Below are 6,000 nucleotides of genomic sequence, written 5' to 3'. Positions count from 1 at the left end.
CCCACACAGACACACCTTACCTCCAGGATTTTTAAAGAATCTTTTCATTTGTTCATTAGCGTGTGTGTGTGTGTGTGTGTGTGTGTGTGTGTGTGTTGCCTGTATGTTTGTACAACCACATGCATGCAGGAGAGGGCTCTGTATCCTTTAGTACTGAAGTTACAGATGGTCATAGGCTACCATATGGATGCTGGCAACCAAACTGATCCTCTGCAAATGCTGTCAGTGCTTTTAACTGCTGAGCCATCTCTCCAGCCCCCATCTCTGGGATTTTACCTTCAGCTTGGAGGCAACTGGCCCCAGTGTGTCACTATGCCAGGTGTCCAGGTCCGCTGTTCTGCTTGTCTGAGCTCTTACTACAGGTCTGCCAGCAAAGGCACAGGACATGGACAGACCGGCATGGACAGACTGTGTTTCTCTCTCACTTGCCTTTTGGTCTTGTTTTGTCCAGGTGCCAGAGACAGAGCCCCAGGCTTCAGACATGCTGAGCACACACCCCACACACCAGGCCAGCACTGGGAGGCTAAGGCAGCAAGTCAGTGTAAGCTCCTCCGTCTGCGTGCTGACACCTGTACCTATCCATTCACCCCTTTCCTTCCATCTCTGCCTTCCTTCCAGGAGCGCTATGGGCTGTTGCCAGGATCTCCATGCTGCCACTCCCACCTGGAAGTGGAGCAAAGGTGACCGAGATGAGACGCCCGCCCACTCTAGTTCTTTCTTATTCCCCTGTGGAGAAATAATCTAAAAGTTGGACATGGTAGTTCTCATCTTTAATCCCACTGTTCAGGAAGCTGAGGCAGGAGGATCACTGTGAGTTTGAGGCCAGCCTGAACTAACTACACAGTGACACTGTTTCATGCTAGCCAGGGATATTCAGGAAGACTCTGTGTTAAAAACAGAAGCAGAAGATGAGTAAGATGTGACAGTACGCCAAGCAGCAGTCAGAGAGAGGGCTCAGAGCCAGGGGACCCGGGGTGTGACATCTCCTAAGAAGGTGATGCTTCAACAAGGAGGCTGAGGAATACTGGGATGAGGTCGGCATCAGCTATGGGGACATTGCAGCAAGGTCCCAGACAGAAGAATGTTCCCTTTATTCAGAAGGTGAGATTGGACAGGCTAAGCAAACAGAAGGACAGGAACCAGCAGAGCTGGCCGGGGAGGCCCCAGTGGGCACAACAGGTGCCTGACAGCCACTCTAACATGGGCTCTGTTCTGAATAAGATGGGGCCACTGGAGTGTGCAGACTCAAGAGTCTCTCCCCTGGGACCGATGCCTCAGTCCTCTTGCCAGGAGAGTCAAACCCTCAAGGTACTGTATTCAGCCTTAGACAGCAGCCTCTACCCAGGTTCCCCTCCCCACCTTGTGAATATCTGGCTGATGGGGGCAGTGCAGGCTGAACCAGAGTCCTCTTTCTCCAACCCATCCCAGCTCCAGAGCTCAGAGTCCCCGCCTCAGATCAGGCCTTCAGATGCTGTGCTGCTGCCCCTTTCCAGGCCCTCTCTTCCCAGCGTGAGGACTAACGTGGCTCCCAGGCTGGTTTTTTTGTGGATGTCCTGGCCAATCTCCCCATTTCTGGAACTTCTGCAGTGGCCCTCCCAGAGTCAGGGCCCGCTCACAAGTGTGTCCGTGTAAAGACCGTTGTCGGAGCGGCTCAACTGTAACTCACTCCTGAGGCAATTGACTTATGAAGGGAGAAGATCTGTGCAGGTTCAGCATTGGAGACTCCAGGGCATGCTCAGACGGCTAGGGTGCTTCATGATCTGAGGTGGCTTGTCTTAGTGAGACAGTGAGGTGAAGCAAAGTGAGAGGGAAATAAAACAAGACAAAAGGGGCTGTTATCCCACAACCCCTCTGCATCCCAGCTACCTAACAATCTCCAATGAGGACACTCCCCTTTAAGGTTCTTCCACCCTATAATGGCACCAGGCTGGGCCTTTGGGTGACACTTACAAATGACAGCAATATTTAGTACCTTTCTACCTGAGCCTGTATGTAGGACCCATCTCTTGGTAGAGAAAGAGGAGAGGCCTATCAAAGCCCCACATGGGTTCTGATGTATGGAGGCTGGCACAGAGCCATCCCGTGAGCTTATGGTAAGAGCTTCTAGCATGCAGCAGCCCATGATCAGAGAAGTCTGTCCTGCAGTCTGGAGGAACCATACAACGGACCTCATCAATAAGAAAAGAGAACCAGATGGGAAAGGGCCAAAGGATACAACAGGTCAACAGACATCGCAAAGATGCTCAAAAATGCAAAGGAAGCCAGTCTTGTGATTCGGATGTGTTCCACTCACAATTGGTAAGATTTTGTTTGTTGTTATCATGGACCATCTGAGGGAGAAGCTCCAAGTCCAGGAGTTCTTCTCCCAGACAAGGGCCCCAAGGGAGGCAGCGCTGTAGTGCTCCTTGGAGCCACACGTATGTCTGTAAGCCTGGACTGACTGGATGCTCTACTCTGTGAGCACACGGTAACTCTACAAACACCAGAACATCATCGGCTCAGTCCTACCTGGATAGAGAAGGTTCTCTGCAGCCTGGGCACCTTGCACCACCTTCCTGGGAGTAACTGTCCCCCAACAGTGCTCTATGGGACAGTGCTGGTCAAGGCCAGTTTAACTTATCCTCAGTCCTTTGGCTGACTTAAGGGAGAGCAGATGGGGTGGGAAAGTATCTCCCCTGGCATGGTGGTTTATACCCACAACCCCAGCACATGGGAGGTGAAGGCAGGAGGATGGGAAGTTCAAGAGACCATCTTCAACCACATAGCCAGCCTCCATGCCTGTTGCCTCACACATTTGGGGGTCAGCTTGGAAAGGCTGGTGGTTTGGGAAGGGCCCATTGGACTCAGCCAGGCTCCTAGCCTTGTCTGTGGCCAGCTGGCACGATGGCAGACTCCTCTGGGGACCTTTCCATTAGCTGGAACAAAGGGACAGCAGGTTGTGAGCTGCTCACTGTCAGGTAGCCTTGTCCAAAGCTATATACAAGGCAGTCTCGGGCATCCAAGGCAGGAGAGCCACTCTCAGAGACATACACTGAGCCTCTGTCTGAGCTCAGAGGGGAGATAACTCACCTGCTAACAACGGTAGTGACTGAAAGTTGCATGGCAAAGGTACGATTGATTCCCAGCTAGTGAAGAGCCCCACTGTTTCTGCCAGCCCCAGGACTGCGGTCTCTGCCCGGTTTCTTTTTATAACTTCTTGGCCAGATCACTAGTTAAAATGTGAATTGTTGAAAGAAAAGGTGAGAGCAGAAATAGCCCAGAAAAAGAAACTATCTGCAGCACCCATCAGAGTGCTGGGCGTTGGCTTCAGGATGAAGCCCCTGGTATAGATCTCATTCCCTTTGCCCCAGCCAGTGGGGCTCTGACTCGGGGTAGCGGGAGTCGGTCAGCCTGAAGGATGGACAATGGGATTAAGAATGGCAGGCTTTGATTAGGCCCAGGATGGAGGTCCAGAGCCTGCTCTTGGCTCATCCGCAGATGCAATTAACTGGATGGGTGTGTGAGCTCTCCCCCTGGCCCCAGCTCTTCCTCTCCTCCCCCTCCCGCCTGCACCCTGTGTTATTCATACAGTGTTATTGATGACTTCCAGTCAGAATCCACTTATCACACAGAACCATGTGACTCAGAGGCCTCTGTTCATTCTATACATGTCTACATGTACCCTACGAACCTTCCGAGTGTCAGAGATGGCGCAGAAAACAAAAGATAGCCCCTTGGAGCTGCAGGATGGCTTCAGCAGTTAAGAGCCTTTGCTGATTTTCCAGAGGATGAGAGCTTTGTTCCCAGCACCCACTTGGGGCAGCTCACAACCACCTTCAACTTTAGAGGATATAATGCCTTCTTCAGGTATGTGGACAACTCCACACACACACACACACACACACACACACACACACAGACACACACACACCACACACACACACCACACACACACACACCACACACACCACACACACACACACACCACAAACACACACACACAAACACACACACCATACACACACACCATACACACACACCCCACAAACACACACACACCACACACACATACACACACGCACACCACACACACAAACACACACAAACACACACACCACACACATACACACTACATGCACACCACACACACAAACACACACAAACACACACACCACACACATACACACTACACACACATCCACACACACAAACACACACACACCACACACACAAACACACACATACACATACACACACCCCACAAACACACACACACCACACACACACAAACACACACACACCACAAACACACACATACCACACACACAAACACACACACAAACACACACACACACAAATACACACACACCACACACACACACAAATACACACACCCAAACACACACACCACACACACACACCTACAAGATATGCATATACATAAAGAAATAATAAATATATTTCTATAAAACTGATGACCTCCATGTTCTTCGGTGCCCAATCAACAAAAGCATGGCGTCTGCCATGGTTTAAATAAGATATGCCTTCCCCCCCCCCCGCCCGGGGTCATATGCTGCAGCTGAGGGGCTCTAGGAAGGAGACTGCCTGGGGCCCTGCTCCCATCAGTAGGTCCTTCTGTAGGAGGATTTGTGATTTGACAGCATTATTGGAGGATGGTGAAAACAAGGCATTGGGGCCTGGTGGAAGAAAGTCATGGGGGTGGCAAGTCTTTGAAAGACGTCTACGCCCTAGATCCTGCCTCTCTGACACTGCGGTGCCTCCTGGTCACACCATCTGAGCATTTCTCCTCCACAAAGTCCTTCTACAGGATGAAGGTGGTGAACGTAAGCGCAGGGGGGTTGGGGAGTAGCAAGGGGGAGTTCTTGCTGAAGCCTGGGAACTGAGTGGAGCCCAGGGAGATCCCAGGGAAAGGCATGGCCCTCACCTCTGAGAAGCAGGGCCTGATGCCCCCAGAGAGCCATGAGGACATCTGGTTCGCCACAGCAGCAGACACAGACAGAGTAGCTGGCTAGCATTCCAGGTTAGGGAAGTTTGAGTGACGATGTGGACAGGACAGAGGGAAAGCACGGGACCTTTGACCCCTGGGTTAGCAGGAAGAAGGGACACCTAGATCTGACATGAGGGAGTTTAGCATCTGGTCCCACCTGGCCTGGGAGTGGCCTTGGGGTCTGCAGACCTCACCTCCTGCTGGCTTCGTTCATGTCTGGGATTATCCACAAATACTGTAAATTAACAGTAAACACAGGTGCATTTCTAAAGTCTTGTTCTAGACCAGTGGTTCTCAACCTGTAGGTGAAGACCCTTTTGGGGGTCAAATGACCTTTTCACAAGGGTTGCACTTCAGATATCCTGCATATCAGGTATTTATATTACGGTTCATAACACTAGTGAAATCACAGTTATGAAGTAACAACGAAAATAATTTTATGGTTGGGAGTCACCACAACATGAGGAGCTGGATTAAAGAGTCACAGCATTGTGAAGGCTGAGAACCGCTGTTGTAGAGGGTGTCAAGCTCACCTGACTGTGCTGGGCAGGGTCCCCCAAGGAACAAAACCAGTGCAATGAGTATGTGTGAGAGAGGGATTACTAGATTGGCTCACATGGACAAGCTGGGCAGTTCACCATTGGCCATCTGTGTATTGGAGAGACAGAGAACCTAGAAGCTGCTCAGTCTACAAGGCCGGGTGCCTCAGTAGTCCCAGTGTGACACTGAAGACCTGGGGAAATCCTAGAGAGCAACTAGGCCTCAGTTCATATTGAAAAGCTGAAGAAACCGAGCTCCTGTGTCAGGGAGAGGTAGAACAGCAGTGGAGGAGGGAGGAGGGAGGAAGGGAAGAGGAGAAGAGGAGGGGAGGAGGGAGGGGAAGAAGGAGGGGAGGAGGGAAAGGAGGAGGGAGGGGAAGAGGGAGAGGAGGAAGAAGAAGAGGAAGGGGGAGGAGGGAGAAGAGGAGGGAGGGGAGGAGGGAAGAGTAGGAGGGAGGGGAAGAGGGAGAAGAG

Source organism: Rattus norvegicus, chromosome 4, assembly GCF_021556685.1.
Source record: "Rattus norvegicus strain SHRSP/BbbUtx chromosome 4, alternate assembly SHRSP_T2T, whole genome shotgun sequence".
Taxonomy (NCBI): Eukaryota; Metazoa; Chordata; class Mammalia; order Rodentia; family Muridae; genus Rattus; species Rattus norvegicus.
This window is presented reverse-complemented; position numbering follows the sequence as displayed.